Source organism: Felis catus, chromosome C2 (assembly GCF_018350175.1).
Source record: "Felis catus isolate Fca126 chromosome C2, F.catus_Fca126_mat1.0, whole genome shotgun sequence".
Taxonomy (NCBI): domain Eukaryota; kingdom Metazoa; phylum Chordata; class Mammalia; order Carnivora; family Felidae; genus Felis; species Felis catus.
In genome coordinates, this window is record NC_058376.1 from 152,321,982 (window position 1) to 152,348,316 (window position 26,335).

General features: G+C 44.6%; 1 long non-coding RNA gene across 5 annotated transcripts; it reads left to right on the plus strand.

Moving 5' to 3' along the window:
- Positions 1-57: 57 nt before the first annotated feature.
- On the plus strand, positions 58-25,943 carry LOC102902511. 5 transcript variants are annotated; one of them, XR_002745515.2, is made up of 6 exons: positions 58-1,148; positions 1,311-1,381; positions 4,348-4,796; positions 5,885-5,999; positions 9,398-9,576; positions 15,109-17,385. It is a non-coding gene; the product is annotated as an uncharacterized LOC102902511 (long non-coding RNA). The 5 variants fall into 5 exon arrangements; XR_441199.4 differs by lacking the exon at positions 15,109-17,385 and adding an exon at positions 25,883-25,943 and having other exon boundaries at positions 59-1,381; XR_002145080.3 differs by having other exon boundaries at positions 59-1,381.
- Positions 25,944-26,335: the final 392 nt, after the last annotated feature.

The window sequence follows — 26,335 nt, forward strand, 5'->3', positions numbered from 1 at the left end:
CGGAGCTAGCAAGAATCCCGAGAAGGTGGAAGTTGACAGTGGGAGGCAAGAAATGCTTAGGGGGGAGTTTAGGGAGGAGTTTAGGGAGGGTATCGGACAGTCAGAGGAGAGCCGAAAGTAGCACAAAGGCGGTAGCCACACTCATCATGGCGGCCAAAGGGCGACCGAGCGGAGGGGGGCGGAGCCACTCCTGGCGGTTGGGGCACGTTGCCGTCTCCGTCGTCGCATTTATTGGTTTGTTTGAGAAGGAATCAGAAAGGCAATGGGTGGAAGTGGACGTCGGTCAAAGTTAGTCCCGCCTCCAGACTCTCAACGCGCTTCTCAGCGCCGGGACTCCTTCAAGATCGCCAGTGCCTTCCTTGCTCGGTTTGCCCTTTTCTCCGGGGTGACGTCACGGCGTAGCCGTCACACCCACGAGACGTGCGAACGGCTCCGCAGGGTGTGGAGAAGGTGGAGGGTGCAGTTGGGTGAGGTAGCCTTGGGGTGTGGACTCCTGCCTGCTGGGCTGAAAGGCCTTGAGCTACGGGACGCAATGGAACTGGGAAGCTTACCGTTTGACGACGCTTGTGCCAAGGCGGAAGTGCTCGCTGCAGCCTCTGTCGCCGCCCTCTAACCTTGTTGGGCTGGGTGGGGAGTGCCTGCCCATTCTCAACTTTGGGTCCAGAGCTCAAATGACCACCCATCTTGGGGGCCTCGAAGAGTTGGGCTTTTTTCCCCCTGCCGCGGCTTGGGCCATTAGGCAAGTGAGATTCGGCCCATGCGGTTTGGCGTCGTTTCAAGGGCCTTGACTTTTGTGTCACCTCCCTGAATTTGAGTTTTCTCTGGTTGACCACGTAGGTCCACTGGGGAAGTTATTGAGGTGAAAACTGATCGCGCTCGGCAAAATGAAAAAAAGAGGTTCAGCATGTTTGGGGCTGGGTGCGAAACCGTTCCCTCTTGGACATATTTCAGACCCAATAGTAGTCGTTAAGGAAGAGGCCTTCACCCAGGCCCTGGAAGCCCGTGCTGAGCTCTGCGGGAGGAGGGCCACCGACCCCGAAAGTAGTCAACTAGGGGTTGCGGAAATGGAGCTGTTAGGCTTACACCTGGTTGGTGGGACTGGAGGACGTTTCATGAAGGAGGTAGCATTCGTACCGGACCTCGTAAAGGTAACGTGATTCCAACAGGTGGGAGTTGAGAACCTAGACTATTCTGGTTACAGCCGAGGGGCCATTTCCCAAGTTTGAAAGAACCCAGGCCCTGCTGTAGAAACTGGTTTCTGCCGTTACTACTGACACCTTTACTGCCGTGTGTTGCCTTTCTTTTTGCAGGGAGAAGAGGGATGATGATTAAATACATCAGATAAGAGCTAAACCTGACGGTAAAGATTAGAGAGATCAAGGTTTGTGTCAATAGACTGATGCATAACCATAGATTCTTAACCTAGGATTGTTGACCTGTGTGGACCATGGACGGGCTTCAGAAGTTTCTAGTTTTTTGTTTTTGTTTTTTTTCTGTTTTACTCTCTTGAAATTACATGCAGAATAGTATATACTCCTGGGAGAGATTTTGGCCACCTTTCTCATTCCCCGTTCCCCGATGGAAAGTTGCTGCTAACCTAATAGTGAAAATTCAGTATACTCATTGCCCCACATTTTTGCGTTCATTAATGGGTTCTCTTCTACCCTCCCCCCACACACGGTTTAGTTGAGCCGGGATCTGCTGTGTAGATGTGGTCATTTTGCCTGTCTCCTGGGCTTTCCCACGTGGCCTCGTAGAGGTTAAGATTCCACGCTTTTAATGAGCAAAGAATTGGTGGCTGTTTGAGGCCAGGAGCCCAAACCTCGACCTCTTTCTCCGCTTATAGAGTATCTTCCATGTGAGAGTGCTGTCATAAACACTGGTAGACAGAGGTAAACAAAGTGACTTCCTGTTTTCGTGGAGGTATAGTCCAAGAGAAATAATGAACAACCAAGCAAATACATAGACAATTATGTTATAAAGGACAATGCAGAAAAGGCCAGTGCAAACATCATAGCTTAGCCTGGCCTACCTTTAACGTGCTCAGCACATTTACATTCACCTACAGTTGGGCAAAATCATCTAACATAAAGCCTGTTTTGTAACGAATTATTGACTATATCATGTAATTGAATACTGTACTAAAAGTAAAAAACAGAATGGCTAGGGACGACTGGGTGGCTCAGTTAAGCATTCGGCTTCAGCTCAAGTCCTGATATCACAGTTCACAAGTTCGAGCCCCGCATGGGGCTCTGTGCTAACAGCTCAGAGCCTGGAGCCTGCTTCTGGTTCTGTGTGTCCCTCTCTGCCCCTCCCCTAGCTCGTGCACGCACGCGCACTCTCTCTCTCTCTCTCTCTTTTAATGTTTAAATAGCTCGTGCACGCGCACGCACTCTCTCTCTCTCTCTCTCTTTTAATGTTTAAAACATTAAAAAAAAACCCAATAGCTGTATGGGAACAGTATGGTTTAAGTATGGTTGGCCCTGGTGATCACGTGGTTGACCAGGAGCTGTAGCACCTGCCACTGCCCAGCCTCATGGGAAAGGATTGTCCCGCATAGCACTAACCTGGGAAAAGAGCCAAATTCAAAATTTTAGGTACAGTTTCTACTGAATTCGTATCACTTTTGTACCATCATGAAGTCTAAAAAGTATAAATTGATCCCATTGTAAGTTGGGGGCCATCTATATACCATGCTACAGCACACTTAAGGAGTTTGGAGAACACCCTCTATGAGAAAACTGAGAGGAAACCAGTTATTTATTTTTAATGTTTATTTGAGAGAGAGAGAATGTGAGCAGGGGAGGGGCAGAGCCAAAGGGGACAGATAATTCCAAGTGAGCTCTGCGCCGACAGCACTGAGCCTGATGTGGAGCTTGAACCTACCAACCACAAGATCATGACCTGAGCTGACGTCAGACGCTCAACCTATTGAGCCACCCAGGTGCCCCTCCTTTCTCTCTTGAGGATTAGTTAATGGTCCTGAACTTCTACCTAACTCAGTGCTGGGAAAAGCACGTTCCTAAAGTCAGAGAATGCACTTGAGCAACATTCACAGGCAATCTTCCTCATGTACTAGAATGCTCTGAAAGCAAACTCTGGGGTAGGCCTGAAGGATATGAGCCAGGTATAGACCGCATCTACTACAGTGTGTAAATGCAAAAGTTGAGAATCACTGCCTGGACTGAGAAACCTAGAGGGAAAGTATATTCACACTTCCCTTTCATTCTTTGTTGCCGTTAAGCAGCTCACCAGCATTGTGCTCTGCTTTTAGCACCTGCAGGGTGGAGGAAAAAAAAGACTGATTTCAAGACTGAGTGATGCCTTGAAGTGGTAATTGCAGCTGTAATCAAGTTTTGTAGGCTCCTTTAATGAAAGAAAAATTTTGAAGTCTTGAAATTAATGTGTGCCCTACATAAGTAACCTAAATATAAAGAAAAGCACAATTTTATGTCTTTGTTATAAACCGATTTTCTAAGCAGTTCCATGTCCGTGGAATCTGCCCCCCACTTCATCTGTCCCTTATCACATGTCACAGGTAGAATAATGTCATCTCTTGTTATGAGAGGGGACAATACCCATACCTTATTTAGGTGTGCTTCCTCTCTTGTACCTGGAACAGTGCCCCCCCCCCCCGCACACACACACACAGGCACATATTAGGGTGTCGTGTTGAATAAATAGACGGAGCATGAGAGTACAGGAGACATGCACAAGCTAGGAGTGTGTAGCCTGGTGAGAAGCTGCTATCTTGGCAAACCCAGGAAATAAATGTCCAAAGGGACAGGCACTCAGAGCCTGTAAGAAATAAGTAGGTGCAAACGTTACTGTAGGGAAAAAAAAAATCGGTCTGTGCAGAAAGAATTAGCATCAAGCGGGATTCTGAGCCAGAGAGCAACTTGAGGGTGACCCCGGCTGGCACCAAGCCAACTTGATGAGCCCAAGCTGAATTAAGCAAAAGTTGGGAAATACTTGACTGAGGTCGAGCCAGTTGCGAGGTGCCTGCTCCATTTCCAACACTACTCTTAAGGGTTTAATATGTCTAAAAGGCTACCTCATTAGGATGTTTATTGTAGCATCACTGTAGTAGGGGAAAACTGGAAACAATTTACATGTCCATTGATAGAGGATTGGCAATTGCTCGCATATATTATGTGAACATCTCAGGATACATAAGTGTGTGTTGGTGTAATTAATGCTAGCTGGAATTACAACCCCAAAAGTTGGCTGGCTGAACCCAAAAGCTTATTTCTCACGTAAAGTCCAATGCAGATGTCCCTGGTCTCTCTCCTCCAAGCAGAGAGCCAGAGATTTTAGTTTCTAACGTCTTGTGGCACCGTCTTCTAGGGCCTCCTTGGACTCCTCCCCTGGACCCTCTGCATCCAGCCGGCTGGTTAGCTAAGAGAGAGAAAACCACGAAGGGTAGTGAACGCTGGAAATGGTGTCAGTTATTTCTTCCCACGTCGTGTTGGTCTGACCCAGTTGTCCGGCCCCAACCTGAGTCAAGCAAACTGGGACATGGCTTCCTATGTGCTCAGGAGGAAGAAATGGGAATGATGAGCATCTGGCCAATCTCTGCTGCAACTGCTAATTTTGGTGGCCTCCAGGCCAGAGCTACTGCCTTGCTGAGGAAGAGATGTAGGAGGATTATACTCTTGTACACATTGGATTTAATAAATCCAAATATTACCTCTTCAAATAAATTAAAAAAGAGACTGGTGGAATTATGGGTCATCCATACCATGAAAGAGTGAAGTACATCTTTACATACTGGAATGGAACGATCTTCAGTGAAGGTAAACAAGCAAGTTGTAGATAAATTACTGCTATTTAAAAAAAAATTTTAATGTTTATTTTTGAGAGAGAGACAGAGAGGGAGCAGGAGAGGGATATGGAATCTGAAGCAGGCTCCAGGCTCTGAGCTGTCACCACGGTGCTCCACACAGGGCTCGAACCCACGAACCATGAGATCATGGCCTGAGCTGAAGTCGGATGCTTAACCGACTGAGCCACCCAGGCGCCCCTGTAGATAAATTAGATTTCAACATTGTCTTAGTTGGGGCTACTCTAGGAGATTACCATAGGCTGCTTGTTTGAACAACAAACATCTTTTTCTCACAGTTCTGGAGTCTGGGAAGTCCAAGACCCAGGTGCTGGTGGATCTGATGCCTGGTGAGAGCCTGCTTCCTGGCTTGTAGGTGGCTGTCTTTTCATTATATGCTAGTATGGCAGAGAGCAGGAGCAGGCTCTGATCCCATTCATGAGGGCTCCACCCTTATGACCTAATTACCTTTCAAAGGTAATCCTAATAGCACATTTAGGAGTAGGATTTCAACATATGAACTTGGGGAGACACAAACGTTCAATCTGTAACATACATGTATGTGAATGTATAGAGTAAGATCTGGGAGATGTTTGGAGGTGCAAAAGACACTTGTTCTATGTGTGTTGTTAGAACTATAAGAACGAGGGGCGCCTGGGTGGCGCAGTCGGTTAAGCGTCTGACTTCAGCCAGGTCACGATCTCGCAGTCTGTGAGTTTGAGCCCTGCGTCAGGCTCTGGGCTGTGGCTCGGAGCCTGGAGCCTGTTTCTGATTCTGTGTCTCCCTCTCTCTCTGCCCCTCCCCCATTCATGTTCTGTCTCTTTCTGTCCCGATAAATAAATAAATAAATAAATAAATAAACGTTGAAAAAAAAAAAAAGAACTATAAGAACGGGACATTCCAATAATTGCTAGCTCTAACAATATAAATTCTTGAAAGTAATTCATTAAGGTTGGTTCCACAACAGTATTTTGGGAGCCCATAAATATAAACCCCAGCCACGTTAGTAATCAAGAAAATGCACGTAAAAACTAAAATGAGATACCATTTCACCCTCACCAGATGGGCAACATTTAAAAGCCAGAGAATACCAAGTGCTGGCCGAGATAAAGAGCCACTGAAACTCTCAGACCTTGCTAGGTGGAATGTCACCGGATGCAACCTCTTTGGAAAGCAGGTGGGTATTCCCTAGTAAAGCAGAAGCCGTGCTTCCTCTGCAGCCCGGCAGTGCTACTCCTTGGTACATATCGTAAATAAACTCTTGAACATATATTCCAAGTAGCATACCGAATAATACTTATGCCACCATGCTTTATAATGACGAAATAAAGGAAGTCACGCAAATGGAACGTAAAAACATCCGTAGAATGGACACTGTCCCTGGTCTCTCTCCTCCAAGCAGAGAGCCAGAGATTAGTTTCTAATGTGGCACGGTGGAAATGTACTTATTCCAGCTATATAAAAAACTCAGATGAATCTCCAAAACAACAGAAACAAAGTAACAATACATACACGGTGATTGCACTCGCAAAAAGGTCAAAAGTAGGCATAATTGAATAAGCTTTTCTGTATTTGATACTTACGAAGAGCAAGGAGGCAAACAAAAAAAATCCAGTACGGTGACTGGCTCGAGGGCTAGGGAGAGGGACACAACCAGGATGTGTGAACAAAAGGAAGACTTTCCAGGTTCAGGTCCCAAGTGCTCCACAATTCGTATATATTCATGTGCTCTTCCAAAGTGTAGAAGTTTGGTTTCTCCTGCCTCGGGCTGTTCTGATGTTTAGGGTACCCCACAATCTGCCCTTCTCTTCTTTCAAACTGAGGGGACTTCCAACACTCCCTTCAACCTGGTTTCACTCTGCCTTCCTTCACCGCTTTGCTCAGACCGGTCCTCTTTTCTCCTCTTTTCGGGAAGGCCACTTTCCTCCTCCACCTGTCCGAAGCCCTGCTGGCTCTGCCAGCTTCAGCTGATGGTCCCCCCTCCCCCCCTCCGCCCCCTGCTTTGAATGCTTGGAGATTATTCCAGGCCTGAGGGAAGTCATGTACGCTTTCCAGCTCCCCCAAACCATTTCTGGGCACTTAGCCTGTGCTGCTATGGACCCATGGTCTTCTCTTTCTGTGAATATTCTGCATTTCAGATTAGGTCACAGGTCACCCATTAGGAGTGAAGGCCACCCTATCACTAGAAAGGAAGTCAAGGACTTTTGCGGAGTTTTGGGTTTGGTGGGTTCTTTTTGCTTTTTTGCCCGCTGTAAGCCCTGCCAGCACGATGACAATTTAGAAATTTGTGAAGAGCCACATTTCTCTCCTAATTGGGAAAACTTGCAATCAGACATTTGCCATTTAATTCTCAACCCCAGGTGGGGGGCGGGGGTGGGGTTGGATTCTCTGAGGGCCGGTGTAGTTTATAAAAGCATTTGAAAATCCAGGTATCTCTCACTACACTCAGGAACCTGATACTCCTATTTATCTTCTGATAACTTGGTATCCCTCACTCTCTGAACTCAGGAACTGAAGAGATTTCAGACAGCCTGGAATTTGACCACCTAGTTTTCTAACGTAAATGCAGACAAAAAGCCCAATAACATCTTTAGAGCAACAATTAGATTTAAGTGCCAGGCAGTGTGCTAAGGGATATAAATACCTCATGGAGCCTTGTGAGGTTTTTTGTTTTCTTTTTGTTCTCTGGTTTTTTTGAGCGGCAGGCCAAAGTTTATTAGAAAATAAGACCAGAAAGGAAGAAAATAGGAAAGATCTCTTTGCAGAAAGGGGACATTCGAAAGCGAATGCCCCGGCCTGTGAGGTTTTCATGCCAGTTTCACCGACGAGGAAACCAACTCGGAAAGTCTGAGGAACTGGGCTCCAGAAATTCCTGGAAATGCTCGGCCCGGTACCCGCCCTGTTGTGAGCGCCCAACAAGTGGTAGCTGTTCTTTATTAGTCGGTGGAAGAAAGCCTTGTGTGGGTGTGGAGAGTGACCAGTGCCTGCTGCGTGGCCGACCCAGGTCTGTGTCCTCAGGACAAACGGGTCTCCACCACCGTGTGCGTGACGTCACGCGGCACCACTGCCCCCGCCTTGCCCGTGGCATTTCTGCTTCATTTCTAATTGCAGACTCCAATGAAGGAAACGAAAGCGCTCTCTTTGATTCTCCAGGGATTGTGAAGGCTTGTTTGCCTCAGCACCCAAGCTGAAAAAGTGAATTCGGGCTTCAGGTCTTCCAGAATTAGAGAGGGCCCTGCCTGACTGCCTGGGCATTGAGTTGGAAAATTCAGGACACTAAGATATGGGGACAAAAGTGCCCTGTCAAAGGCAGTGCCCAGACGTTTATGAACGATTCTCCATATGCACAGCTGTGAGCAGTCTGCCTAAAGAGGAAGTTGTCTTTCATTGTCCAAAAGGACCTGGATCCCAGAACTGGTGTTGCTTCCCTGGTGAATGGCAGCAGTCCATTCATGACAGAGGGAGGGCTCCGCATGACCTTGGAGCAGAATCTAAGCTCTGAGCATCCCATCTAGCAGACAGAGAAGGTGTTATCCTACTATTAACAGATTCTTCTGGTTCAGTCGTTGGGGGGTAACTTGATCTCTCTTAGGTAAGTGCTAATCCAGTTAGCTCCCCACCCAGTTCCCCATGCCATCCTCCCATAGAGTATCTAGTCGGACATGAAGATAATAAAACCCACCTTGACCCCTTACATATAATTACATAAACCTGTCCTTCAGTGTGCCCTGCCCAAGAATGTAATCCACCCAACTAGTAAAAGTAGCATTGTGGTAGCTGTCATCGACTAGTTGGTGCCCTCGTGAGCCTTCCCGTGCACCTGATAAGCCTTGGGGAACAGCCTGAAGGTAGGGAAACAAAGAGGAACTCCACACGTCGAAAGAACCCCCATCGGTGTTGAGAAAGTAGAGCTCTATAGACTCTGTTGCAGCTAGAAAAAAACATTTCTCAGGAAGGAGTTGGGCAGTTTCACCTGTTAATGTGCATCTGGTGTTCATGTTGTGTTACTAAAATTTCAACCAGCAAGGGAGACCTTGGAAGGAAGCAAATCTGGAGTGCCAAGAGCCCCTTGGATGGTCCTGGTGAAGCAAGTGCGTGTGCTCGGTCACACACAAATGTGGTATTCTTCTAGATTAAGTAAATCAGGCTGTAGGAGGCGTTCTGCCAGATGAGTGTGCCCACAGACTGCCTGGGGTAAGAGAGCAGATCTTTGTGCCATAACCCCTGGAGGTAGAAAGGATAGAAAGGACTATTTGAAAAAGAGAAGTGGGCAGACCTGAGGTCAGTAGAGTAGAACCAGCAACTAGGATGTTTGTACAAAGCACCCCAGCAGAGTGTCTTAACTTTTTTATGGTAAAATTTGAGGGATGGACCATCAGTATAATTCTTTCGAGGGCCCTAGTTGTCCTGCAGCCCTTCTATCAAAAGCCATGCCTGACTCACCCAGAGCCTGGTGTTCCTTCCATCCTGTAGAGATGAAAACTCACCTACCTGTCATATCCAGGCCATGAGGGCCACTGCCCTGGAAAGAAGGAAGAGGAAATAAAAGTAGCGTTTGTGTTTTCCCACCTGCAGGCATGTGGACAGAAGAAGCAGACGGGGGAAAGGAAGCAGGGCAGGCAGGCTCCAGGGTTCTCATTTCGCCGTCTATCTCCCCAGTCCATCCAGATCTTGACCAGGGGAAGCTACAGAAGACAGATACAGAGAATACAAAGAACCCAAGAGCATCAGAGGCTTGTGGACCACTTCCCCAGGTATGGCATGAGGGAGGCTGCAAGCTGCTAGAAGAAACCTTGCATTTGGCTCTGTATCATGTCCGAAATACTGTAAGAACAATAATGTAGCAATTCTGAAGGGCAGAATCTAGGCCAGTGAATACCAGGATACCTTACCCAGTCCCTCACAGCCTATACTTGTTCTGCGGGAGATCAAAAGCTTCCGTGTGCCCTATGAAGGCATGAGGAAGTGTCGTAGAGGCTTGCACAGAGAGTTGGAATGAAAAGGCTGCACAGGTAGGACTTCGTGGCAGAAGGCGAATGGTTGGGACCGTGGACTTTAGCTCTGTGCGCTGGCATCACACTCCCAAGACCAGACTAGGCCCACTGCATCTCAGCAGGTAATTCTAGGAACTTGGGAATCAGACCCAGTGTTCGTGGCAGAACCAGAGGACAGTACAAGGACCTGCTCACAGGGATCCAAGGCAACCCTTTCCTTCTGCCACAAAGTCATGTTTGTGCTTTTCCTTTCCCACACTCCCAGATGCCACCTGAAAAAGTGGGGGGGGGGGGGAAGGGGAGAGAGAAACAGCATTTACTTAAGAGAGACCAGGTTAAGGGCGCCTGGGTGGCTCAGTCGATTAAGTGGCTGACTTTAGGTCATGATCTCACGGCTCAGGTCCTGATCTCACAGTTCGTGGGTTCGAGCCCTGCATCTGGTTCTCTTTTGACCACCTGGAGCCTGCTTCGGTTTCTGTGTCTCCCTCTCTCTCTCTCTCTCTCTCTGCCCCTCCCCCACTCACGCTCTGTCTCTGTCTCGCTCTCTCAAAAATAAACATTAAAAAAAAAGACCAGGTTACCTCCAAAGACACTGTTTGAACCAAACTAATCTCATCTATTATCTACTGGCAAATCTAAATCTCCCCTTCCCACCTGGCAGAGCAGGGGCTTATGGGAAAGATTATAGAAAACAAAGAAGTTCCATTGTCTTTGCACCCCCAACTCACAGGGTGAATAAACATGCATCCCTGCTTTAACTTTTCTTGTGCTTTAAACTATAGGGCAGGCATTTATAGTGTCCAGTTATAGTCAGCCCTTCAGTCAAGCCAGATACACCGTCACAGCTAGCAGTGAAGCGGGAGAAGGGGGCCTTTGTGACAGGAGCAGTAGTGATCCAAGGCAGACCGTGGGCCAAGTGTTCAACAGCAGAGTGGGCAGGACCCACAATAGAGCAAGGGGGGGCCCATCAGCAGACATCGTGGGACTGTGGTTGGATGAACACTGCAGGGGGCTTGCAACAAATCCATTTTCTCAGTTAGGAGCTCTTGGTTGCTAGTGACAGAAAGCTCAAACTACATCGGGCTATAATTACATTAGGCTATAATAATAGCCTACTGTTTTTGCTATGACAATAACCGAAATAAAAATTTGTTTCTTTCTGACATAAAAGCCTTAAGCAGTCCTACAACGATAGGTCAACGCCACAGTGTTAAGGTCCCAGGCCCCGGCCCGTCTTGTGTCTATACCATCCTTAACATGCAGCTCTTAGCTCCCGCCGCCACACCCGCATCCCTGCAGCATGAAGTCGAGGCAAAGTAGAGGGCACACACCTCTCTATTAAGGTCATGAACCAAAAGTTGCGTCAATAGCTTACTCTTCCATCCTGATGCCCAAAACATAGTCACATGGCCACACCTAGGGTCTCAGTTAGCCGTGACCACAAAAATGCTTTGTAACAAACAACCACAAAATATCAGTGTGAGCAGTTACTCCTTGTTCACATGTCTACAGTGGAGCTGGTGTTTGGCTGGTCTGTGTTGGATTCAGCTGGACGTGGCTCCGGGCTGCGGCTTGCCTTCTGATCTGTTCCATGTTTCTCTCGTCCTCTTGCCACCAGCAAGCTACCCAGGGCGTGTGCTCCTTATGCTAATGACTTTCATGATAACGGCAGCATCCCTAGGCCTTGGGAGGTCCTGTACATAGGTTAGAAGCTCTGTGGCAAAGGTTGCCGTAGAGCAAGATTGGTGACCTGGCACAGGTCTGAACCCTTTTACTTCTGTACTTACCTGTCCAGAATCGGAATGGCAAGACGAAAGTCGAGCCTGACAACTTCACAACCACATTTAGCGCCTTTGCTTGGATCCTGTCTGCTGACATCCCAACGGCCAGCATAAGTCACATACCCGAGCTCAGCGTCAGTAGGGCAGAAAGTAGACTCTCATGAAGAGAGGAGAGAAAGGAAGGAATAAATGTCTTCTGAATTATAACCTAATCTGTGATCTTCGGCACGGTGGCCATAGTAACTCCAGTTAAAACTCTGGAGTTCTCTTCCTAAGGAAAGGAAGGGAAGCTAGATTCAGAGGACAATTTCTGCTACAATGTGTATCAGTCAGGAGGCAGTTTCTTCTGGTTTAATGGAAACATGAATGTGTTCCTCGGTGGAAGCATCCTTCTCTTTGGCACTAGGACCTCCAAACCCACTGAGCCCAAGTTTGCAGAGATGAGAAGCACAAAAATTCCTTTATACAAAGTTCATTTGATGTAACAGTGAGGAGGGTCACCCCACTCCATTCAATTGACTGAACCACCCAGGTGCCCCTCTCTTAAAAAAAAAAAGAAAACATAAATCAAAGAAAGAAAAGAGTAAACTTGAACTCAAGGTGAACAGAAGAAAAGAAATGACAACCAGAGTGAAATTCAGTGAAATACTAAACAAAAAACGAGAGAGAAAAAGCCATGAAACCAAAAACTGATTCTTTGAGAAAAAAATCTATACAGTTGTTAAACTAGTAGTCAGACTAATCAGGAAAAAGTAGAGAAAACACAAATTACCAATATCAGGAATGAGAGAGATGACATCACAGTTTTTAGATACTGAAAGGGTAATTTAGGAATATTATGAACAACTTAATGCCAATATATTTAACAACTTAAATGGATACATTTCTTGAAAGACACTATCAAAACTCATTTCTGAAGGAATAGATAAGGCACATAGAGTTATATCAACATTTTTGAATTTTTAGTTAAAATACGCACCCGCCGCCCCCAAAGACAGTGTTGTCAATGGCCAGAACAGCTTGGTGAGAGCAAGTCTGTCTCCTTTCATCACTGTGGGCCACTTTGCAAATGGATCTATTAACCAAGCACTAGAGAGTATCTGAGGAAGAGGCCATCTGATGTTCGCAGATTGTGTCATCTTGTCCTGATTATTGAGAGTCTCATCTACAACAGATGCCCTTGGGTGAGCATTTATATGGAACATGAATATACTTTGTGGATCGCAAGAAGTCCATCTTTCTTTCGACCTCCTTGTCCCCAGCCTTCTAATCTTGTTCTTTCCAAATTCCTGACCAGTGGGCCAGGCTGACCCCCAAGTCAGGTCAGATCTGTGCATTCACTAGATGTGCAGTAGAGTTCTGCTCACTGGAGAACGTCCCTTCCCTACAGGCTTTTGGAGCCACTCCGGAGCGGGCTGTGCTGCCACGCTTCTGGCTGCTCCTGTAAGAAGCCTGCACTTGCCTTTCCTCCACTAACTGACCTTTTTTGTTTCCCCTGAGGATATAGGTGGAATGTTGAAGAAGATACAGTCAAGCAGTGGCATTGGATACCAGGGAAATCAGGCAGTACACTATGCCTTTGCATCTACCCAGTATATACCATTTCCACTTTATAGTGGGAGGCCGATATGCCTCTCCAATTGTATGGCTCACTGGACTAGATAATACACAGTTCATGATAGCTACTTCAAGTTGGTTGAATCTCCTCAGGTCTTTTTTTTTTTTTTTTTAGAGAGAGAGAGAAAGCGAGAACACGCAAGCTGGGGAAAGGGGCAGAGAGAGAGAGAGAGAGAGAGAGAGAGAGAGAGAGAGAGAAAATCTTAAGCAGGCTCCATGCTCAGCTTGGAGCTCGACATGGGGCTCAATCCCATGACTCTGGGATCATGACCTGAGCTGAAATCAAGAGTCGGACGCTCAACCGACTGAGCCACGCAGGCACCCCTCCTCATGTCCTTATCCTTTTCCACTTGCGCTTTATCCCAGGCCACTGCCATGATAATGTGCTTATTTGTGAGGACACTGCCTGTTATGGACTGCCAGGGTCCCATTTCGCCACAACAAGGAGGTTATCCATGCCTTCCTCATATACATGAGCAGCTCAATTCTGGAATCCTATTTTTTTTTTCAACAATTCTATACATTACTGCTCACCACAGTAAGTAAGGTTACCATCTGTCACCATACAGTATTATTACGGTATTATTGACTGTACTCCCCATGCTGTACTTTTCGTCTCCATGACTTATTTGTTTTATAACTGGAAATTCGTGCCTCTTAATACCTTTAATACCTTAATACCTTTCATCTATTTCATCCGTCCTCCCCACCCACCTCCCCTCTGGCAACCATCAGTTTGTTCTCTGCATTTATGAGCTTGTTTCTGTTTTTTGGTTTATTATTTGCTTGTTTGTATGTTTTGCTTTTTAAATTCCACACGTAAGTGAAATCTTACCATATTTGTCTTTGTCTCACTTATCTCACTTAGCATAGTACCCTCTAGGTCCATCCATGTTGTCACAAATAGTAAGATCTCATTCTTTTTTTTAAGTCTGAGTAATAGTCCATTGTTATATACCACATGTTCTTCTTTTTTTAATGTTTATTTATTTTTTATTTTTTTAAACATTTATTTATTATTGAGAGACAGAGAGAGACAGATCGTGAGCAGGGGAGGGGCAGAGAGAGAGGGAGACACAGAATCCCAAGCAGGCTCCGGGCTCTGAGCTCGGCACGGAGCCCGACGCGGGGCTCGAACTCACACAGTGTGAGATTATGACCTGAGCCAAAGTCCGACGCTCAACCGACTGAGCCACCCAGGTGCCCCTATACCAAATGTTCTTTATCCACGGAATCATTTTTCCCCCCATGGAATCTTATTTCAAAACCACTTCTAATACCAATGATTGTACTAGTCAGGTCCCAAAAGGAAGTAAGTGGCACACTCAAAGTGGATAACTTGAGGAGAGTTTGATAAAGGAGGTTTTTGCAGAGTCATGGTCAGGGAATAGGGAATCCAAAAAGAATGTGCAGTAGTCCAGGATTGGCAACCCTGGGGAGCAAAACAGCCCTAGGCCATGAAGGAGCAAGGAGACAGGGGACTACTGGGACCAGAGAAGGTAAGTGAAGGAGAAAGCTACCTGAAAGTAGCTATAGCCTTTGATAGAAAGGAAGTTAGCCCTCAGCAAGCTCTCAAGAAGGGAGGCAAGCGAAGAAATACCCCGACTTCCATCTCTTCCTACTCTCTGATCTCCTGCTGGTGCCTCCCATTGGCCAACAGAAAACCAGTGGGCAGAGGGAGCCTACTGATGTCATCCTTGAAGGTCAATACTCTGAGGCACAGAGCCTGGTGGAGAACAAGGGGAGGAGAAGGGGAGGAGGAGACCTATCTATCTAGCACACAACCCAAACAAGTTAAACAGGGAATTTACTGGTTCCTGCAAAGTCAAGCTGTAAGGCTTGAAGCAAGGGCTCAAATGAAGTCATCAGTGTCTGGTTTTTCCTCCATCCACAGGTTTCATATACAGGCAGTCTCTCCCATCAGGCTCCAAAATGGCTCCAGAATGCACAGCCTTTTTCATTCAAACATAGTGGAATCTATCAAAGGATTCATTGGGTCTCATTGACTCTCATTGGGTCACATGAAATGCCTGAACCAACCGCAGTGCTTAGCATCAAAGAGAAGTGCTGCTTGGCTTAGATCTCTGTCTGGAGCTAGGACTGGGTGAAATCATGGCATGCAACCTGGATGACTAGGGAAAAGTTGATATGGAATAGCCAAAATGCTACATACCCTGTATCTTCTTTTAATGGTTGAAGCAGAACTTTTCCATTTTTTTGTATCTGTGGATCATCTGGAGATCCTGTTAAAAGTGCGGAATCTGATGAAGTAGGTCTGGGGTGGGGCAAATTAATTTCATCTGTTTCTTTTTACTTTTTTAACATGGTTACTAGAGAATTAAAAAATACATGGTTTCTGTCGGATAGTGCTATCCTAGAAGGAGGTAATGAAGTGGATGAAGGTGTTGATCTTGAAACACATTCATGTTCACTTATGAATACTCAGTCAGAAGAACCAAATATAGCAGAGACCACATGAGACTTACCTCATGGGTCCTTGGACTTGGTCCACCCTCAGGACCTCAGGGTTATGTGGTTGCTGGTTGAATTAATGCGTGAGTGCTTAGGATAGAGGACACTGGAACGAGCCTGGTACGGTTTGACCTGAGGAAAGAGGAAATGCTGGGGATCCCAGAGTTGCTCCCCCCAACCAGCAGTCACTTCGTTTCCCATTTTTGTTTACGCAGTTGTCTGAATTACAGGAATTACAACTGTGCTTATCAACTTCCCTGATCTGTCCTGCACACATCCACTCAGCTGATCTCTGCACTCCCTTTTAGCCCTTTCCTGCCCAGACATATGCACCCAGCTGCAGTCTGCTTTCTAGGAACTCCCTACTGAACCCAGGATGTCTTGTCCTACCAGTCCACAGGCCCCCAAATGTGTCTCTCACTTTCCCCATCTAAGTTATTCCCTTACTGTTTGAATCTCTGTCTCCACCAGCTCCACCTTTCAAAGCCCACATCAAGGTTCTCTGCCTCCAGAGAGGCCTTTTCAAGACCTGGCCCACAGAAGCCTGCCTTCAGAACTTGTAGGACATGCTGTCTTTGGCCAGCGTATCTGCTATGGAGGGCTGTGTTGTCTAACTCTTAAGGTATTAGGGTTGTCCTGCATTTGTGCCTTGATTCTTTGGTCTGTAAGTTCCTTGAGGACAGAGCCCTGTTTAGTTTATATTTGAATTCCCCTTTTGACCAGGGCCTGTATAATAAATAGATCCTCAAAAAATATAATTTGGCTCATTTTCCCAATACAGAACAAAATGCTAGTTGAAAATACATAGACCTTTATATGAAATATATGCATAAACATATTTTCAGTGATCATTTTTGTAATGAAGAGTATTCTTTTTTAAAAACAAGATAGTAGATAAAGGCTGCGGGGATGTGGAGAAAAGGGACCCCTTGTGCACTGTTGGTGAGAGTGCAGAGTGTAGATTTCCAATAAGCCAGTTGGAAAGCAATTCCACTTCTGGGTATATATCCAGAGGAAATGAAAACACTGTGTCAAAGAGATAGCCGCACCTTCATGTTCATAGCATTATTTATAATGACCAAGGCATAGAAACAACCTAGGTGCCCACTGATGTGTGAATGGATAAAGAAGTTGTGGTATCTATATACACAATGAAACATTTAGCAATAAATCCTGCCATTTGAGACAACATGGATGATCCTAGAGGGTATTATGCTAAATGAAAATAAGTAAGGCAGAGAAAGACAAATACTGCATGATCTCACTTACATATGGAATCAAAACAAAGAACCAAGCTCATAGAGATCAGATTTGTGGCAACCACAGGTGGGAGGTGGGGAGGGGGAGGGTTGAATTGGATGAAGGTGGTCAAAAGGTAGAGACTTCCAGTTATAAATAAGCACGGGGGATATAATGTATAACACAATGACTATCGTTGACACTGCTGTATAGTATATTGAAACTTGTTAAAAAGAGTGGATTTTAAGAGCTCTCTTCATAAGTAAAAAGGTCTTTTTTTAAATCTATATGGGATGATGAATGTTAACTTACTGTGGTAATCATTTGCGTTGTATGTAAAGAAAGTCATTATGCTGTATACCTTAAACTTACATAGTGTTATATGTCAGTTACGTTTCAGTGAGACTGGGGGAATAAGCAAGATGGAAAATTAATCATTGCATAAACTTTTTTTACTTCATCTTTATGTTAATTTTTTTCAATGCTTAATTTATTTTGAGAGAGAGAGAGCACACGTGCACACACGTGTGCAGGGAGCAGCAGAAAGAGGGGGAGAGGGAGAATCCCAAGCAGGCTCTGTGCTGTCAGCATGGAGCCCAACTTGGGGCTCCATCTCACGAACTGTGAGATCATGACCTGAGCCAAAATCAAGAGTCAGCTGCTTAACTGACTTGAGCCACCCAGGTGCCCCAATTTTTTATGTTAAATTTTAAAAAAACTGTTTTATCTTGGGATAATTATAGATTCACAGGAAGTTGTAAGAGTAGTACAGAGTGTTTTTTGGGCCTTCTCTACAGTTTCCCCCAATGGATATATCTTAGGGAATTAAGATACAATATCAAACCAAGAACTTGACATTGGTACAGCTTGTGTGTATAGTTCTTTGCCACTTTATCACATGTATAGATCTGTGTAAACACCACTGCAATCAGGATACAAAACTCTTACCTTTAAGATCTCCCTTGGCTCCCTCTTTATAGACTACCCATTCCCCTTCCACCAGCAGCCCTAACACCAGACTAATCTAATCTATTCTCCACTGGTCATTGTAAGTAGACGTTCGTTTTGACTTATTTTTGATGTATAGAGAGTGTTTCTTTGTATAGATATTTAGTAGGTACTTGGTATAATATTGTACGTACGTAATTTATCTCAGTTCTACTTGTGTTCACATTGCCAGTTTCAGTGAGGTGTCAAAACTTTCTTCCCTTCAGGTCCCTTTACCTGCCCCTGTTTGTAATCGTCTTAAATATTCCCTCTGCATTAATTGAGAACCATATCAGACAATGCATGAGTGTGTGGGAGAGGGAACCCTAGACTGGGCCAGGTGAGCTTTGTTCTTCTGAGGAAAGAGGAAATTGTAGGAGCCACAGAATCCCTCCTCCTGGCCAGCAGTCACTCCGTTTCTCCTGTTCATTGTGCAGTTGTTTGAAGGAGAAATTATCACCGTACTTATCAACTCCCCTAATTCATCTAGCACACAACCACTAAACATCAGATGCCACTCAAGAGAAGGAAAACATTTTTATTGACTTGTTTTTGCATTTTAGTTCTTTCTTCCTGATGTCCCAAGATTCTTTTCTTAATCATTTATTTTCTCTTTCAAAAACTTCCCGTAGCTATTTTTTGAGGTTAGGTCTGCTGTTGACAAATTCTCATCATTTTTCTTTGTCTGAGAATGTCTTCATTTCTTCTTCCTTCCTGATTTTCACTGGACATAGGATTTTTGCGTTGACAATTCTTTTCTTTCAGCACTTGAAAACGTGGTGCCACTTTCTTCTGACCTCTGAGGCTTCCAGTGAGAAAGCTGGTGTCATTCAGATTGTTTTTCTCCTTATAGGGAAGGTGTCATTTCTCTCTGGCCACTTTCAAGATTTTGTCTTTGTCTTTAGTTTTCAGCAGTTTGAGTATGATGTATCTTGGCAAGGATATCTTTGGGTTATCTTGTTTGGGATTTGATCAGCTTCTTGAATCTATAGGTTCAGGTTTTTGCCATATTTGGAAAATATCCAGTCATATTTATTTGAATACTTTTAAAGTTCCATCTTCTTGGGCCACCTGGGTGGCTCAGTCGGTTAAGCATCCAACTTTGGCTCAGGTCATGATCTCACGATTGTGGGTTTGAGCCCTGCATCAGGCTCTGTGCTGACAGCTCAGACCCTGGAGCCTGCTTCCAATTCTGTCTCCCTCTCTCTCTGCCCCTCCCCCACTCACACTCTGTTTCTCTCTCTCTGTCTCTCAAAAATAAATAAACATTAAAGCTCTACCTTCTTTCTCCTCTACTTTTGGGATCCCAGTGACACAAATATTAGATGTTTTCTTAAAGTCCCACAAATTCCTGAGGTTCTATTAATTTTTTTCAATCTATTCTCTGTCATTCATATTGGGTGATTTCTATTATTCTGTCTTCAAGTTCATTGATTCTTTCCTTCATCCTCTCCATTTTACTATAGAACTAATCCAGTGAGCTTTTTACTTCAGTTACTTTTTTTCAGTTCTAAAATTCCAGTTGGGTTCTTCTTCATTTCTTTTATTTCTTTGCCAAAACTTTTTGTTTTTTGTTTGTTTGTTTATTTGAAGTGTGTTTGTAATTGATCACTGAAACATTTTTATACTGGCTGCTTTAAAATCCTTGTCACGTAAGGGCCCCTGGGTGGCTCAGTTGGTTAAGCATCCGACTTTAGCTCAGGTTAGGATCTCATGGTTCGTGAGCTTGAGTCCCTCATCGGGCTCTGTGCTGACAGGTCAGAGCCTGGAGACTGCTTTGGCTTCTGTGTCTCCCTCTCTCTGCCCCTCCTCTGCTTGTGTGTATTCATTCTCTCCCTCTCTCTCTCTCTCTCTCTCTCTCTCTCTCTCTCTCTCAAATAATAAATGAGTAAACCTTATTATTAAAAAAATAAATAAAATCCTTGTCAGGTAATTTCAACATCTGTATCATGTTGGTGTTAATATCAGTTGGACTGTCTTTTCTTGCTCAAGTTGAGATTTTCCTGGTTCTTGTATGAGGAATGCTTTTCAGTCCCAGACATTTTGAGTATTATGAGACTCTGGACCTTATTTAAACCTCCTGTTGTAGAAGGCCTTCTCTGGGGCACCTGGCTGGCTCAGTTAGTAGAGCATGTGACTCTTGATCTCAAGGTTTGAGCTCAAGCCCCACACTGAACATGGAGCCTACTATTTAAAAAAAAAAAGTCTTCTCCATGCTGTCAGATGGAGGTTGAAGTTCAGGTTTCCTACTCAGCCTCTGTTGACATCCTGAGAAGTGGGAATTGGTGAGGGGTACCCAGTTACTGCTGGGCCAGGGTGGGAACTCAGACTGCCCACGGAGCCTCTGCTAATACCACCCTGGCTGGAGGGGGAAGGATGCCTCCGTACTGCTCCCCTTGTGGCCTCCACACACGTGGAGGAGGTGCACATTGCTGCCGGCCGTGGTGAAAATCTGACTCTCCGCTGGCCTCTTCTGACGCTGCCCTGCGTGGAAGTCTAGGGTCCCCATTTGGCTTGGCGGGGAGGGTATAGGTGGTAGTGTAGCTTTTTGTGCAGTTTTTGTGGCTGGAGTAGAGTGATTATTATCTAAAAGTTTTCTTTCCTGCTACGCTGCCCCTTGCTAGTCCTTTGGCTAGAAAGAGCAAGTCCTTTTTTCTTTCCCTTTCTTTCTTTCTTCCTTTTTTTTTTTTTTTTTTTTTTTTTTTTTTTTTTTTTTGTCAGTACCAATTAGTTTCTGGGTTGCTGGCTTCTCCAATACTCACTCTGAAATACATAATGCAAAGAGAAAACCCTGAGAATCACCGCCATGTCATTCTGTGGCTCCCAAGGTGCCTTAGCCCGTCTGCCTTCTTTACACCTTTCAAAGTCTCCTTATGTTTGTTTTATATGTTAAGTCCAAGGGTTTTTTTTTTAAACTGTACTTAACAGAGGGAATAGGGAGATGTGTGTTTACTCCATATTTTCCCAGAACCAGAAGTCCCCAGGGCCTTTTAGACCATTTATTCTGCATGATCTGGCATACAGCAGCCAGTGGGGACAGAGTGCCCCTGAATTGATGGTGAGTTCACCCACCCACCTACCAGCACAATGGCCCAATGTGTTTTGCTCTGTGAGTCTGAGTTCACCTTCTAGAATGTGAAATTATCCCAGCCTGGTTTGAACAGGCATTCTCCAGGTTTCCACCCCTTGCCACTTCCCAGCCCCATGACTCAGAATTTTCTGTCAACCAGAGGCCCCGAAGAGGCTGTTCCTTCACTGTTGAAGGAAAGAAGTGTGTTCATGTCTTCCTGGCTTGGCTGAAGAGCCAGGGGCCCCCGTTGCCATGAAGCAGGCTTTCGGCATGGCTACTAAGGAGCCCTGACTCTTCTCTCCTTGTTCAGGGTCAGTGGGACTGGCCCTTCCGACTCAAATGCCATGCTGTTCATGAAAGTCCTTTTTAGGGGCACCTGGGTGGCTCCGTCGGTTGAGCATCCGACTTCAGCTCAGCTCATGATCTCACGGTTCATGGGTTTGAGCCCCGCATCGGGCTCTGTGCTGACAGCTCAGAGTGTGGAGCCTGCTTCAGATTCTGCGTCTCCTTCTTTCTCTGCCCCTCCCCTGCTTGCTTTCTGTCTCTCTGTCTCTAAAAATAATAAACATTAAAAAATAAAAATTAAAAAAAAGAAAGTCCCTTTTAAAATAAAGTTAAAGTATTTTGAGTTTACATATTCTTGGTATACTTTTTTTAAGCCTCAAAATGAGTAATTTAAAAAAAAAATCAATTGTCAGAGATGAGATTTTCAGATGTCTAAAAATAAATGATCAAACTTCCTTTCTACTTCCCCAACCAGATGAGAAGAGATTATATTTTGTTTCAGTCATTCCTAATTAATGATTTTAAAATACCTACCTTAGGGAGATGCAGAGAGATCTATCCAAGTGGAGTAGTAATACTGCTTGTACTTTTAAGCTCAACACAGTTTCTAATTATCAAAAATTTTAAACACACAAGAATAAGGAGAAAAAATGAACTAATTTAATAACTATTGTGTGGTCACATTTATTTTATATATACTTTGCTACTTTTTTCAATTTACTTATTATTAAATAATAATTTAAATAATTATCTGAGAGAGAGAGAGAGAGAGAGGGAGAGCACGCTCATGAGTGTTTGGAAGTGCAGAGAGAGAGAGGAACAGAGAATCCAAAGCCGGCTCTGTGCTGACAATAGAGAGCTCGGTGCGGGGCTTGAATTCATGAACCGCAAGATCATGACCTGGGCCAAAGTTGGACACTTGACCAACTGAGCCACCCAGGTGCCCCTACTTAACTATTTAAAAACAAATCCCAAACATCATTTATTTCATGCCAATATACTTCCGATTTGGACTCTAACAAATTTGGACATTTTCTTATGTAACCGTAATGCTATTATCACATCTTAAAAAAATAGTGATCATTTTTTGGCATCATCTAATATCCAGATTTCCCCAATTGTCCCAAGACAATGTCTTTGTTTTTAGTGGTAAAACACACATGACATAAGATGTACCACCTTAACCATTTTTATTTATTTTTTAAATGTTTATTTTGAGAGAGAGAGAGCGAGCAGGGGAGGGGCAGAGAGCAAGGGAGAGAATCCCAAGCGGGATCCTCACTGTCAGCACAGAGCCCGACACGGGGCTAGATCTCAGGAACCGTGACATCATGACCTGAGCTGAAATCAAGAGTCATAAGCTTAAACGAACTGACCCATCCACTTAACCATTTTTATACAGTTCAATACTGTTAAGTACATTCGCATTGTCAAACAGTCGAGCTCCAGAACATTTTTCCTTGTGCAAAACTGAAACCTTGTACTCATTAAGCAACTCTCCGTTCTCTCCTCCCCTCAGGCCCTGGAAACCACCATTCTATTTTCTATCTCTATAAATTTGGCCATTTACATACCTGTGTAAATGGATTATACACTATTTGTCTTTTTGCAACTGGCTTATTTCACTTAGCATAATTGCAGCATGTTAGAATTTCATTCCTTTTGAAGGATGAGTAGTATCTCCATTTTAAATGTATTCTACATCCTGCTTATCCATTCATCTGTCAAGGGATATTTGAGTTGCTTACCTGTTTTGGCTATTGGGAATAATACTGCTATGACTATGGGGTCTCTTCAAGACCCTGCTTTCAATTATTTTGGGTATATACTCAGAAGTGGAGTTGCTGGATCACAGGGCATATTGGTGTTTAAGTTTTTGAGAAATTGCCGTACCATTTTCCACAGCAACTGCACCATGTTACATTCCCACCAACAGAGCACAGGGTTCCAAGTCTGCCACATCTTCGCTAACACTTGTTATTTTCTGGAATTGTTTTATTGATGGTGGCATCATAATGGGTGTGATATGGTATCTTGGTTTTGAGTTGTATTTCCCTAATGATTAGTGATGTTGAACATTTCTTCATGTATTTTATTAGTCATTTGTATGTTTCCTTTGGAAAAATGTCTGTTCAAGTCCCTTGCCCATTTTTTAAATTGTGTTATATTTCTTTTTTGTTGAGTTGTAGAAGTTCTGGATATTATTATTTTTTTATATTAAATATAATTTATTGTCAAATTGGTTTCCATACAACACCCAGTGCTCATCCCAACAGGTGCCCTCCTCAATGCCCATTACCCATCCTCCCCTCCCTCCCACCCCCCATCAACCCTCAGTTTGTTCTCAGTATTTAAGAGTCTCTTATGGTTTGCCTTCCTCCCTCTCTGTAACTTTTTTTCCTCCCCTTCCCCTCCCCCATGGTCTTGTGTTAAGTTTCTCAGGATCCACATATGAGTGAAAACATATGGTATCTGTCTTTCTCTGCCTGACTTATTTCATATTTCACTTAGCATAATACCCTCCAGTTCCATCCACGTTGCTGCAGTTGGCAGATTTCATTCTTTCTCATTGTCAAGTAGTATTCCATTGTATATATAAACCACATCTTCTTAATCCATTCGTCAGTTGATGAACATTTAGGCTCCTTCCATAATTTGGCTATTGTTGAAAGTGCTGCCATAAACATTGGGGTACAAGTGCCCCCATGCCTCAGCACTCCTGTATCCCTTGGGTAAATTCCTAGCAGTGCTATTGCTGGGTCATAAGGTAGATCTATTTTTAATTTTTGGAGGAACCTCCACACTGTTTTCCAGAGTGGCTGCACCAGTTTGCATTCCCACCAACAGTGCAAGAGGGTTCCCATTTCTCCGACCCTCTCTAGCATCTATAGTTTCCTGACTTGTTCCTTTTAGCCACTCTGACTGGCGTGAGGTGGTATCTGAGTGTGGTTTTGATTTGTATTTCCCTGATGAGGAGTGACGTTGAGCATCTTTTCATGTGTCTGTTGGCCATCTGGATGTCTTCTTTAAAAAAGTGTCTACTCATGTCTTCTGCCCATTTCTCCCCTGGATTATTTGTTTTTCAGGTGTGGAGTTTGGTGAGTTCTTTATAGATTTTGGATACTAGCCCTTTATCTGATATGCCATTTGCAAATATCTTTTCCCGTTCCATCGGTTGCCCTTCAGTTTTGATTGTTTCCTTTGCAGTGCAGAAGCTTTTTATCTTGATGAGGTCCCAATAGTTCACTTTTACTTTTAATTCCCTTGCCTTTGGAGATGTGTAGAGTAAGAAATTGCTGCGGCTGAGGTCAAAGAGGTTTTTTCCTGCTGGATATTAACCTCTATCAGTTTATGACCCAAGAATGTCTTGTTACACATGACCTGTTTGAACCAGGATCCAGCATAGTCACATAGTATTATATATTTTATTGTCTAATCTGGCAGAAACCCCTCTCCCTGTTGTTTTTCCCCTGTCATTGCTTGTGGCAGAATTCAGGTTCATAGTCATGTAAACTTAGAGTTTTGTATTTTAACTTTGCTGCTGCCCTCCAGAATTTTCTGCTTTTGCCTTTCCTAACATTTCAGCCGTGAATTTTCCCTATTGAAAAATGAGGGGTGGGATGCCTGGGTGGCTCAGTCAGTTAAGTGTCTGTCTTTGGTTCAGATCATGATCTCATGGTTTGTGAGTTCAAGCCCCGTGTCGGGCTCTTTGCTGTTCAGCACAGAGCCCACTTCAGATCCTCTGTCTCCCTCTCTCTGTCTCTTCCTTGCTCTCTCTCTCTCTCTCAAAAATAAACATATTTATAAATAAATGTTATAAATATTTATTTTTGAGAGACAGAGCATGAGTCTGGATGGGGCAGAGAGAGAGAGAGAGGAAGACACAGAATCCGAAGCAGACTCCAGGCTCTGAGCCTGACACAGGGCTCCAACTCATGAATCTCGAGATCATGACCTAAGCCGAAGTTGGACCCTTAACTGACTGAGCCACCCAGGAGCGCCTACAAAAATTTTTTTTAAAGAAAAATGAGGATTTCTCTATCAAAGGTTCCTAGAGGACTAAGCCCAAAATGAGAAGAGGAAGCCTTCCTGGTGTCTGGGAACCCACCGGTGGGGAACTGGGCATTGGTGGAGAAAATGTGCGAGAGGTGTGAGGATCAGGTGGGAGTGAAGTGAGCACATTCAGGTCACCAGCCTGCCTGAGAGAATGCAGACTTTTCCCATGACGTGACTGGTGTTACCCCGAGACCCCTGCAACCTCATGACCAGGAGCCGATGCAAAGGCTATTCCCCAGCCATAGGTAGCATGGGGCAGATCCTAGGGGCTCTTCCAGGACCACCCTGTGGGTCTGCCCCCTGGGGGACCCTGGAGAGGAAGGTCCCGTCTCAGGGCTGCCTTGAGTACATGGGGCCTTTCTAGGAGTCCCTGAAGGCACAGGGGCAAGGCCAGGGAGCCTCCAGTATCCGGGAGGCTCAGGAACCGGGACACGGCAACAGGGAGACCATTGAGAGAAAAGCTATGGTCACTGATAATGTCGGGGCACTCTAAAAGATCACTAGAGTTATCTCTCGGATTAGAATTATCAGTGATTTTTAAAAATAATATATTTTCCAGGGGCGCCTGGTTGGCTCAATCGGTTAAGTGTCCGACTTTGGCTCAGGCCGTGATCTCATGGTTTGTGGGTTCGAGCCTGCGTCGGACTCTGTGCTGACAGCTCAAGCCTGGAGCCTGCTTCGGATTCTGTGTCTCCCTCTCTCTCTGGCCCTCCCCTGCTTGTGCTCTTTGTCTCTAAAATAAATAAACATTAAAAAAATTTTTTTTAAATATATTTTCCAAACTTTCTTGAGTGAACAGTAGAAAAGTGACATTCTATTTAAAAATAGATCAGAAACAGGGCATCTGGCCAGCTCAGTTGGTAGAGCATGCAACTCTTGATCGCGGTCAGGGTTGTAAGTTCAAGCCCCGCATTGGGTAGAGAGGTTACTTAAAAATAAAATCTTTAAAAAAATAATAATAAAAATAAAAATAGATCAAAACCTTCAGGATTAACACAAATATGCTTAAGGA